The sequence below is a fragment of the Aethalodelphis obliquidens genome, unplaced genomic scaffold, assembly GCF_003676395.1.
Source record: "Aethalodelphis obliquidens isolate GAN/ISIS:26980383/991018 unplaced genomic scaffold, ASM367639v1 scaffold74, whole genome shotgun sequence".
In the NCBI taxonomy this organism is placed as follows: domain Eukaryota; kingdom Metazoa; phylum Chordata; class Mammalia; order Artiodactyla; family Delphinidae; genus Aethalodelphis; species Aethalodelphis obliquidens.
Window position 1 is genome coordinate 689,814 of NW_020838018.1, and position 12,946 is coordinate 702,759.

General features: G+C 41.8%; 1 pseudogene; it reads left to right on the forward strand.

Annotated features, from left to right (window-relative positions):
• LOC113612270 (NADH dehydrogenase [ubiquinone] 1 alpha subcomplex subunit 3 pseudogene) overlaps window positions 1–4,044 on the forward strand; it is a 98,386-nt pseudogene extending 94,342 nt beyond the window's left edge.
• The last annotated feature ends 8,902 nt before the right edge of the window (window positions 4,045–12,946 follow it).

The following is a 12,946-nucleotide window of genomic DNA, read 5'->3' on the forward strand; positions in this document are numbered from 1 at the left end:
GATTTGACATCTGGGAAAGTGCCTGGAAAGTGGCACACATCCTGGGATGTGTCTGCCTCCGACATACAGCTGTCTTGGGACAAGAGGGAAGGCAGCCTCACCAAAGGCATCACTACCCTGAAGACCTAACAAAGGAAAACAGACGCCTTCCCCAGGGAAGAGGTGAGGAATAACCACCCTGCACTGCGAAGGCACCTTCCACTGGTCTCCTCTGTGGAGGCGGTGTATGGATGATGCCCCAGCAGATGAGGTAATAAGACAAAACCCCCGTTGTGAACGTATGTGTTTCAGCCCCTTGGGAAGTCAGCTGTCTGAAGCCAATCAACTTGTGGGCATTAGTGTCAGGGAGCAGGTGACAAATCACATCTTGCTTGTTACAGCTAAAGCCAGAATGCCTCAGCTGTTGAGGAGAGACGTGTTAACCCCTCAACATCCGTTCCCATGATGCGCCTGTCATGAAGGCTAGAAGAGAAATGCTTCCCTTTATTCTTGGTAGCCAAAGGGGATCACTTATTCCATGGACACAGGGGATAAAAGAATTCTTAGTCATCCTCATTAGAAAGACTGTTAAACCATAAATCTCACAGGTCATGGAGGCATAGGACAAATACTCCAACTGCTAGCCCTCCTCTTTCATTTTGGAGGTCAGAAACTTGGGCCTGGAAAAGCTAATATTTTTCACAAATTTAACAACTAATTTGGGAACTTAAATTCATGCTTGGAAGAGTAAGAGAAGAAAATAATTTTCCCTCTACCCTCTGAGTTCTTGGCTGAGACCCTCCTAATAATAAAAGACAGACTGACAAGAAAAAAAGAACAGAAGTTTATTAACATGTATACCTCATAGGTGCATGGAATATACCCAGAGAAACTGTAAATTCTCAGATTACCCAAGCCACCACCTTAAATACCATCTTCAGCTAAAGACAAAAGAAAGACGTTGGGGAAGGGAGGCCAGTCATGGTGATGGTGGGGGTTATTTCCAGGAAGAGTAAAGTAAACAAGGGTAAAGTTGTTATATAGATTCAAGTGTGTGCCTCCCTCACTTATTAGACTCTCTTGTAATTTAGAGTCATCGTCCTCTTCCTTGTACATAATAGGTGATACCCATACAAATGGATAATTACTTTATAAATGTAAATGTCCCTTACAAAAAGGTAACTTCTACTCTGTTTTCAGAGCTTCTATGGCCTCAGCTGTTTCTCAAAATAATCCTTGTGCCAAAGAGGCATATTTTGGGGTGGCATATTCTGCTACCTTTCAGCAAGCTCTAATATCTGTAAGAAAAATGGATAGTTTTGATTTTTTTCCCCAAAAAAACTGCACATTCACTATCACCTTGAAAAAAATCTAGATGCTTGACTGTATTTTATTCTATTGAGTTGTTAACTGCTCTGGTATTTATAGTTCTGTTTCCCTAGTGAAGACTGCGGTTTTAAAAGCCACTGTCCCTCCCCCATACATCACCATCTCCCTTACTCCGCTTAATTTCTTGGCAGTTGGGACCTTGTCTCTAGTCTTCAGGTCAAGAAGAAATCACGATATAAAATATTAATTTAAAATGTCATACATTATCTATTCTGGGTTTTATATAAACCATAATATAAACTATGTTGGATTATATTAACACTGATTCATTTTTTTTATAAATCTTATTTGATGTCTAGAAATTTTTCCCCTAGAACTCTAAATTTTTCAGCTATAGAATCCAAATATTCTCTCCATATAGGACCTCAAAGCATAAATCTATGTTTTCCTGCAGAAACAGTATCAACAATCTGTATCAAAGATCTTTATTTATTTATTTATTTATTTATTTATTTTTGCGGTACTCGGGCCTCTCACTGTTGTGGCCTCTTCCGTTGTGGAGCACAGGCTCCGGATGCGCAGGCTCAGCGGCCATGGCTCACGGGCCTAGCTGCTCCGCGGCATGTGGGATCTTCCCGGACTGGGGCACGAACCCGTGTCCCCTGCATCGGCAGGCAGACTCTCAGCCACTGCGTCACCAGGGAAGCCCAAAGATCTTTATTTTTTTAATGGGTGACTAAACAGCTCTCAGAAGGTAGAAGTGATTCAACACGTTAAACACAGGGACTAGAAACCTTGCAGGGGAGAAAGGTCCTCGCGTCTTTCACATTCTCATGTGCTTGTGCAGTGGGTCAGTTTTCCTTCATGACCCCTTTTGTCTCTGTACTTTGCAGAGGGTGAAAACAAAGTCTCGGTATTTACATCAGTAGCACTAATATAACTGGTTTTGCTTAACTGATTTATTTCCATTACTATGCAACATTTCTGATGGTGGACTATATAAGTAATATGACATAGTCCTATCTGATCCATGTTTGTTCATGAATCAACGTAGCTCTTACATCCTCCTTCCCTTTCTCTTTACAAGAGATTTTGTTTAAAAAAAAATTAAATGGGGAGCAGATGGAGCACTCTTCAGCACGTATTAAGCCTTAAATGTGAAAATAGGGAGCTTCCCTGGTGACACGGTGGTTAAGAATCCGCCTGCCAATGCAGGGGACACAGGTTCCAGCCCTGGTCCGGGAAGATCCTACATGCTGTGGAGCAACTAAGCCTGTGTGCCACAACTACTGAACTTGAATGCCACAACTACTGAAGCCCATGCACCTAGAGACCATGCTCCACAATAAGAGAAGCCACCACAATGAGAAGCCTGTGCACCACAACGAAGAGTAGCCCCCGCTCGCTGCAACTGGAGAAAGCCCATGCACAGCAACTAAGACCCAAAGCAGCCAAAAATAAATAAATAAATAAATAAATAAATAAATATATATATATATATATATATATATATGTTAAAATAAGCTGAGGTAGATAGAAGGATCTTGCAATGTCCACTTGTGAGCTACAGGGACATGGAAACACATGTAGACATCTCCCTGAGGCTGCAGCCCTGCTTTGTGTTTCCCCACCTTCTTCCTTCCAACACCAGAGGCTAATGGATAGGCACCACGCTTCTCCCTTAGTTCTGAGAATGCAGAAGTAAACACTTTCTTACCAACTCCCTGGTGGTCACTGCCTTGCCTCTCCTGAGCATCTCTTTGCCCATACCTCTTTTTCTGCATCCTTCTAAAGGACAGAAATTTGGGGATGCAGTCCACTCTTCACTTCCCAAATACAGAAACTGACAGCTCTCTCCCCAGTCACTCTGGCCATAGTCCAGTCACCTGTAGGAACAGACCAAGGAGCAACAACTGGACCACTTCTCTTTTTCCTTCTCAGACAAGCTAAAAGAAAGTATCCTGATATTTGTTCAAATGGTAAGGAAGACCTTTCTCAAGACTATTGCGATAGGGGCAAGAGATCAGACCCAACTCTGAATGCAGCAAAGATGGCTAGGGGTTTACAGCCAATGAGCCGACTGTGAGGTTGGTGAATGGGAAATCACTAAGAGGAGACATCCAGGATGGGGGATTCTAGCTAAACCTGTCTAACTGGATTCTTGCTGAAGGCATCAAGGATGAGACACCAATAGTGGGGGATGAGGAGTTTGATCAGATATCAAGAGTGGGTGAATCAGGCTAAACTGACTTAGCAGGATTTTTTGCTAAGATTGTCTTTAGCAGGCCATGGATGAGGAGTCTGTCTAAAGTTTGGTCACACAGAGAGTCCTTGTGAACCAGCTGACTTAAATTGGGGTAGCCAGGGAAACTGCAAGACTCCTTCCTTCCTCAAGAATGCCTGGGCCAAGGAGCTGGTGCTGGTGGTGTCCTTCACCATCGGGGGCCTCATTATAATTCTGCCCACAATCAGCCCCTGCACCAAATATGCCATCATGATCAACCAGGCCTCACCTTACAACCACACAGTGCTCCTCCTAGACCATGGGAACATACCCAATGGGTCCAGCCACTCACAGGACCCACAGGGCCCAAGCTTAGAGTGGCTGAAGAAACTGTGAGCACCTACATTGACAGGGCAGGGTCTTCTTCCCTGGATCCCCCAATAAAAATGTGAAAACTGAAAAAAAAAAAAAATGTGGGCAGCAAGCGTATGTGCATGTGCATGTACGTGTGTTTTATTATGGGAATGGGAGAGGCAGAAACAAGTGTATTTTTAGATGAGACAAGTCACTTCCCTAGGCCCAGTTATTCCATTCCAAGCTGCTTGGGGATTGGTGCCCTGCCTCTATCCAGAGATTTGAACCAGTAAAGGTTTGCTCCATCTGTTTTTTGAAATACAACTATAATCCCAGGGAAAAACAGCTATTTGTCTTGGGGACAAACCAGCCAGGGAAATTTCAAAGAAACGAGACAAGAGTTGGGGGGACTGGCCCACAGCACTGTCGTACTCATCCTTCAGGATTCCGCCTGGCTGGCTTCATTCCCACAATGTCTGGACAGTCTGCATACTAAGCCCTAAGGGTGAGGACTCTGCCTTTAGTCCACAAACATTTGTTGAACACCTACCTGAGCTGGGCCCTGAGAAGGTGCTGAGGATCTTGACCCCACTCTTGAGGAGCCTGCAGTCTGGGAGGGGAGGTGAAAATGCAAACACTCCCAGGACACCGGGGATGGGGGGATGGGGGTGTCCAAGGCAGCTGGGGTGCAGCGTCAAAGGGAGGAAAGAAGGAAAGGGGAGGAAGACAAGTCAGAGAAGCTTCCATCCCTCTCTCTCTCTCCCTGCCTCCCTCCTCCCTGACAATAGGAGAATTCATTTTGCTGTTTTATTTAATCCCAGTAATTCCACAGAGTCTAGCTAACTGCTGGCACATAGATGCTCAAAAAAAGTTTAATTGACTGACTGACTGAACAAACCCCATTTTTCCTCTTAGAATGTCTCCTTGGCATGAGGATTATCTCAAGCTGATAATTTTTAAGAAACAGAAGACTCAGGAAGTCTTTCTTTTTACCTCCCTCTTACTGCCTAAAGAATTTAGATAAAGGCCCTGACCCAGGAAGAGCCCCATCACCAGAGATATCTACAAAGAATACTGGCTGGGTGTGGCAGGGGTCACTTAGCAGGGCCTGGAGACCAAAGTGCTCTCTGCGTCCCACTGTCTCTGCATGGCATAGCAAACATCTGTTCACCAAACATTTGTTTTTCCACTTCCAAGTGAATTGTCTTTCTCCCCTTTGAAGTCCCAAACCCCTACCCTTTCTCCTTCCCTCAGATGACATATAGGCCTCAATTACCTAACTCGCATTCTTATGGAGGCCCCGTAGGTATGTAGTATGTAATTAAATTTTATTTTCTCTTGTTAATCTGTCTCATGTCAGTGTGGTTCTTAGACCAGCTAGAGGAACCTAGAAAGAGTAGAGGGAATTTTTTTCCTTTCCCAACATGGCACCATGAGCTTCTGGCTGGCATGCCAATGCCTCCTTCTCTTTGCTGCTGCTCTTCAGTATTCTGGATCCCCAAGGCATTGATAAGGGTATCCAACCCCACTATGAGGAAACATATTAGCTCTGTAGGGGAGGAAAAAACTCTCCCTCTTCCCTCCTAGGTTCTCCAACTGGGGCCCTGCAAATTAGACTAATAAGAGACAGATTAAGTAGAGAAGCTCAGAGTTTATTAATGCGTGCAACACACATAGACATGGGAAAACTCAGGGATGAGTAACTCAAAGGGGTGGTTAGAACTTGGGATTATATAACATCTTAACAAAAAACAATAAATCTCTAGAGATGTGACAAGACTCAGGAAAAGATGTTCAAAATTTAAAGGCAGCAAACTTGGGAAGGTAAATATAAGGGGAGAACTCATGGAAGATAAGTGTTGTTTTAGTAGCCTTGTTAGATAGATTCCTCTCCTGCTATTTTGAGAGCTGAGTAGAGACTCAGAGCCATCCTCCTCTTCCTGGTACAGTACAGGGGACACTTTTACAAATGGGGATTTATATCGTGCTTTTAGGCAGATGGGGAGGCTGGAGAGTTTTGTTTGGCATCTGCTGTTTCTCAATTGTCTTCAGCTCAAAATAATCTTTATGCCCATGTGGCATGTTTTGGGGTGGCCTGTTCTGATCCCCTATAGCCCTTAATAATCCCAAATCTTGATTGGTGGCCAAATGCACTGCCCATGTTTAAGGACAACCATGATGATGCAGGATTTATATACCAGTAGTATAACAGAGTTTAAGATGCCCTGGGAGGATGTGGACCAGACTTGTCACCTTATTCCAAATGGCAAAGGCTACCTAATGTGATGGGTTGTATGCCCTTGGCTGTATCAAAGAGTGAGATTTCTTTCTATCTTTTCAATCTTTTTAGTGAGTTACATTGAATGCCTGTGATGTGCATCGAATTCTGGTTTAATGCTTTATTTGATAATAATGTTGTTTTCTTTTTCTTCTGCTTCTGTGGAGCAGTATTCTGGGGTGGGAAAGGATTTTGCAATTATATTTGCCCCGCACTGGCCAAAAACAAGCCCCAGCACACCTGGCCCAGTGTACCTCCAGGTGGTTGCAGACTCAGCCCCCTACCCCAAGGAGTGCTCTTCTTCCTGCCACACCTAAAGTGCCAGGGTACTCTGGAAAAGACCAAGGCCCTGTAGCCCAGGCCAATTATCATGGATCAAAATTTCTGGGGTAGAGCTAGGAAATCAGCATGTTTTTTTAAATCTTCCCAGGAGATTCTAGTGTGCAGTCACTAGAGAGATTTGCAGCTCTGGGAGACAAAAACCCAACTCTTGCGGGAATTGGAGCCTCAAGCAGAGCTATGTAGGGGTTGAAAATGGCCAAGCTCCCCATGAGGAGACACCACATCTCTTCCTGCTCCAGGCCTCTCAGGCTTCTCGGTCTCCCTGTCCTTTCTCAGCCTGGGCCTTTAGCCTTTCCTTCGGTTTTGGGAACAATAGATTGCCATTCATTTCACTTCACTTAAGTTAGCTCACAATGATAAAACCTCATACAGTTATCGGAAGGAAGTGTATGGGATGAAGAGGGATGACCCTCTCAGGGTCCCTGGCTAGGTCTGAAAATTAAACTGATAAAGGCAAATGGACAGGAGAAAAGCATACACATTTATTTAATATAAGTTTTATATGACATGGGAGCCTTCATAAGAAAATGAAGACCTAAAGAAACAGTTAAAACTGAGCATTTTTATGCTAAGTTTGATGAAGAGTGCACGGTCATGAAGGAACAGGATAGGACAGGGTATGAAGTCAGTGTAGTAAACTGGGGGAAACAGCAAGGCCTGTGTGCTCAGAATCTTCTCAGTGTCTCTCCAACCTGGAGATAAGGAGGTTCCTTTGCTCTGGGTATAAGGAGGGCACCTCTTATAAGAGGATCTCATGACCTGCTTTGGGGGAAGTGGGAAGTCAGAGAACCCTTCCAAGAACCTGTCATTTCTCAAATGCCTTCAGTTTAAAATATTCAATATGCCCAGGTGCCAAGATGTTCTGAACCCCATCAGAAGGAATCGTTACTTTCAACTTTATACTGAAAAATCTAACCATGAGTTAGATTTTTTTATAACCTCTCAAAACTTAGAAAATCCAATCCAAACTTCCTAAGACTACGGCCCTGTTAAAGAAAATATCATTATGACACTTGTTAAAACAGTAAAGAAGACTCTTTTCAGCACTATGTTGAAAGGTGTCAAGACTATTGCAATAGGGGCAAGATATAGGTCCAACTCCAAATACAGCAAAGTTGGCTGGTGGTTTATAGCCAAAAATCAGAGTGAGGGGTCAGTGGATAGGAAATCACTAAGAGGATACATCCAGGGTAGAGGATTCTTGCTAAACTAACTTAAGAGGATTCTTGCTGAAGGCAGGCTGGGGTTGTCAGATATCAAGGGTGCAGGGGTGAGGAATTTGATCAGATATCCAGGGTGAGCAGATATTGAAGGCATTCAGGGCACTGTCAGGGAAGAAGAAAACTTTCCCCTACCCTTCTTAGGTTCCTCTGGTTGGTCTAAGAATTAAATTGATATGAGACAGATTAACAGGAAAAAATCAAATTTAATTTTGTATGTATAGAAATCCCACATACATGAGAGAGTCAGAGACCCCACATACATGAGCAGTTCAGAGACAGAAAGGTAAAATGAGGTATATATGTCATCCTGAGCTAAGGAATGGGATAGGGGCCTGGGGCTTCCAAGGACAGGAAGGTAATTCACAGGACAGTAAAAAGAAGAGCAGGTGTTTGGTAATTAGATGTTTGATCTGCTGTATATATTGGGCTACTTAGATAAAATTTATCTCCCAGTAATAACTTTTCTGGGAAAAATCCCCAGTTTAAATTCTTCTAGGTATTTAAGGGAGGAGCAATAGCTTCTCTTAAACCAGCAGGGTCTCAATTGCCTTTAGCTCGAACTAATCCTCATGCACATTTTTGAGAGGATTGTCCTGAATCCTGACAACATGCTACCCCAAAATATGCCATTTTGGTATATTGATTATTTTGAGCTGAAGGCACTTTAAAAACAGAAAATCAGGGAGAGGCTTTCTCTGAACTCCCCTCATTCACCTAAAGACAGATCCTCCAAAAGGAATTCAGTTGTCATAAATCATATCCCCGGGAGTTTCATCCACCAGGAGAGAAGACTAGTAATTGACATCACATCCAGAATTTGTCCCAGTCTATCATACCTCCCATCTATTCCTTTAAGGGCTCCGACATCTTTCCTGAAAATCACTTACTCTCTCCTAAGGGGCCCATATTCCCTATCCCCTTCCCCTATTAAGATGGTATATAAGCTCTTACTTATATATGTTTTTTTTAGGTATTCACTTTTTTTCCTGTGATGGCTTTGTGCACGTAACATTAAAAATTAATTGGGAATTCCCTGGCGGCGCAGTGGTTAGGATTCCGCACTTCCAATACTGGAACTCAGGTTCAATCCCTGGTCAGGGAACTAAGAACATGCAAGCCACATGGTGCAGCCAAAAAAACAAAAAAAAAAAACAAAAGAAAAAAATTAATACATTTGTATACATTTTCTTCTGCTAATCTGCCTGTTGTCAGGGTACTTCATAGACCCAACCATCAAATCCAGGAAGGTAGAGGGAAAGTCTTTCCTCCCCTACAATACCAAGGGTAGGGGATTCTCTCTAAACTGAGTTAGCAGGATTTTGGCTATAGCTTGACTTGTTAGGCCAAGGACAGGGCTCAAGGACAAGGCATAGTCAAAAAGGAGTCTGTCTAAAGTTTGGTCTCACTCTCTGTTTCCATCACTTCTCAGCCTTTACTTCATGCTCCAGCAACAACTGCTTGTATCCACACACATGCACACACTCCACTCCTTTGACCATGCAATCTTCTATGCTTGAAATATTCATTCACCTTTTGATCTATAACCCACATTCAAGAGTTAAATAAGCTTAGATAAATTCCTTGAAAAATATAATTAGCAAATATGACATAAGAACATCTAAAGAGTCCCAAATCTATAAAGAATTCATAATAAAAAAAATCCTCCCTCTACATAAAGGCCCAGACCTAGAGGTCTTTCCTGGTGAATTCTATCAAACATTTAAGATAGAAATAATATAAATACTATACAAGCTCTTTCAGAAAATGGAGGAAGAGGAAATACTTCACAACTTGTTTTGTAAGGCCTGTGTGACCCTGATACCAAAACCTGATTAAGAATTTGCAAGTAAAGAAAATTACAGACAGATGCAAATATCCTTAACAAATATCAGCAAATTTACTTTAGTAATATATCAAGAATTAGGCTTATCATGACCCACTGGGACTTATCCTAGAAATATAAGGATGGTTTAACATACAAAAATCAATTAATGTGGGCTTCCCTGGTGGCGCAGTTGTTAAGAATCCGCCTGGTAATGCACAGGACACGGGTTCCAGCCCTGGTCCAGGAAGATCCCAAATGCCACAGAGCAACGAAGCCCGTGTGCCACAACTACTGACCCTGTGCTCTAGAGCTCGTGAGCCACAACTACTGAGCCTGCATGCCACAACTACTGAAGCCTGTGTGCCTAGAGCCCGTGCTCCACAAGAGAAGCCACTGCAATGACAAAAAGAAGCCCCCACTTGCCACAACTAGAGGAAGCCCAAGTGTAGCAACGAAGACCCAATGCAGCCAAAATTAAAAAAAAATTAAAAAACAGAAAAAAAATCAATTAATGTGATTCTCTACATTACATTGAAAAAAGATAAACTTTGAAAACATTATGCTAAGTGAAAGAAGCCAGTCACAGAAAATCACAAATGGTTTAATTCCAATTATATGAAACATCCAGAATAGGTAAATCCATAGAAACAGAAAGTAAATTAGTAGTTGCCTAGGGAGGAGGGAATGGAGGGTGATTGCTTAAGGATATGGGTCTTTTGGAGTTATGAACATATTTTAAACCGATTGTAGTGATGGTTATGCACTTTAAATGGATAAACTGTATGCTATGTAAATTATATCTCAATACATGCTATAAAGATCTCTTAGGATGTCCGAAAAGGCCCTGTAGGACATTTCTCATGTATCATTCCATGTTCAAAAGGCCAGACCTCCTAACTTAAAAATACAGTGAGGGAATTCCCTGGCAGTTCAGTGGTTAGGACTCAGCACTTTCACTTCTGAGGCCTGGTGTCGATCCCTGGTCGGGGAACAAAGATCCTGCAAGTCACGCAGCATAGCCAAAAAAAGAGAAAAATACAATGAAATCTTTTTAGAAAGATAAATTAAGTTATCTAAACCTAGACAAATACTTTAAAGACAAACAGGAAGAATGCCTCTTCTACCCCACACATGCTCTCAATTTCTGGGAACTTGTACTTGGAATAATGTGGTTTCCTACCACTGAGGCGCAGATGCCTGACTCCTGTGGCCTCATGTCTCTCAAGGACTGGGCAGAAGTTCTGGCACCAAAGGATACAACTTTTGCACAGGCTTCATTGGTGGAAACTGATTTTCCTTTTTTGTTGTCGTAGTTGCATTTCATTTTTTTCAGGCATTATTCACGTCTTATTAAGCATGATATCCCTTGCACCTAACTGTGCCTAAAAACTCAGTAGGCATCCAAAAAATATTTGTTAACTGAATAAGGGCAGGAGGGCAGGGAGGGAAGCCTGATATCTGTAACTATAAATTGAAGACTCTTGTTATTTCTATACTTTTGACATAAACAACTCCAAAAAAATGGCAGCATCTTGTAGGGATCTCCATGTCGGGGAATTTTATTGTCAAATTTCAGTGGATTTTTTTTTTTTTTTACTTCTTTTTAAATCATGTTAGCATTTTGCTGTTATTACATGCTGTGATGGTTTTAGAGTGGGATTTGCCAGAATCGTGTTTGCCCCATTAAAGAACTGCTATTACCATTGTCATGATTTTTTCCTTCAGTTGAGCATAATCTTGTTCTCCATCTCCAGATACACTGACCATAGGTATATAAATTACATAGTATGGCTTACCAATAACATTACTAAAGTACTTAAAATGCTTTACAAGCAAACCTTTTATAATTATCATTACAAAATTTGTGAAATAATGTTACTCACTATGACGTGGAACCTTGTGATACATTATTTAGTGTTTTATTAAACCTGGAAACTCACTAGCTTTAAGGAGCTTTCTCTCATAGGTTAATGGACACCAACCTACTTTGTCATTGTTTACTAGTTCTATGCCTCTGACTCTCTGAATCTCTGGTGTGCAAGGTGTAAATTTATCAGAATAAAGCATAATTAAACACAGTGTAGATGCTCAATGAATACATAAAAATCCCACCATTATGGTGTAAAAGTGGTCTAAAGAATTTGATCACCTGGAGTGTGGGGTCACATTTCTGAATGAGTCAAATTCTATCAGAAGTATTACTACGTTTAGAAAATGAATGAATGAGTCATTAAAATAGATACATAGTGACCTCCAAGTATTTATGCACTCATTTGTTTTGATATTATTTGAACTTATTAATAATATGCTTTGAAAGATGAGAGCTTTTGCTACTTTCCTACATTAGAAAACACCTGCTGTTGGAATATGTCCAAATGAATCTTCTATCCTACTTTATGCCTTTGTTTGCTTGACAGCCAGGTATGAGAAACCAGGCAATTTAAATTTTTTTCTACAAAAATGAATTGCTCTTTGGTTCAGTTAAAATGCCAAATGAATAACTTACACATTTGTCATGTGTTTTCCTTGCCTAAATGTGAAGCAGGCTCTCTGGCTACAGACACTGTCTGCTGTAGCTGAAATGAAAAGACCCAGTTCAGTGTTGGGTTCATTCTAAGATTAAAAAAGCTTTACAAGTAAGGATAGCTTAATATTAAAACCAAAATGAGACCAAAATAGAGGGGATCTTTTGCTAAATTTAATGAAAAGAATATGTGATCAAGGATCCCTGTGGTAATGATACTTTTGCAGCAATCGTTCTAGACCAAAGGCAAGCTAAACAATACAGCATTTTCCATGCCATGTATAGATGGTGTTCTTATTTAACTTGCATTCCACTGTTTTTAGTGTTTTATTTAAACTAGAGTGTGAATTTTATTGTTCTTGAGCTTGTTTCCTGAGGCAGCACATAACTTGTGTATGAAGAACCAGGAGAGATGGTTAAAAGGAAGAATGTGACTCAGTAGCAGGTGGGTCTCCCAGGGGCTGCTGCTGGTCCATGAGCCTCATATTCATTAAACATGAAGGTCCTAGAGAACTGACCATTCAAAGATCACAAAGGGAGTGATTCTCCTTCCAGTAAGAGTGGAATAAAGGGGACAGAATTTGTATCTTGCATTACCCAACTGAAAAATAGATCAAATATAGGAAACAACTATGGATTACTGCTTGGATGGTTTGCTGGCCACGGAGCATCATAAAGGGTGCCCAGATGTAGCCCAGCAGTGGCAGGATCCCTGGGTTAAGGAGACACAGCTCAGAGATGGGGGTGGCCAAGGCAGCTATGCTTCACAGGATAGAGTGCCCCAGAGGAGAGATCTCCACAGAGAACTCCAGAAATCTGTCTGCAGATATGTGAATGAGTTCTGAAAAGTGTGAGTACCTGAGGAGAC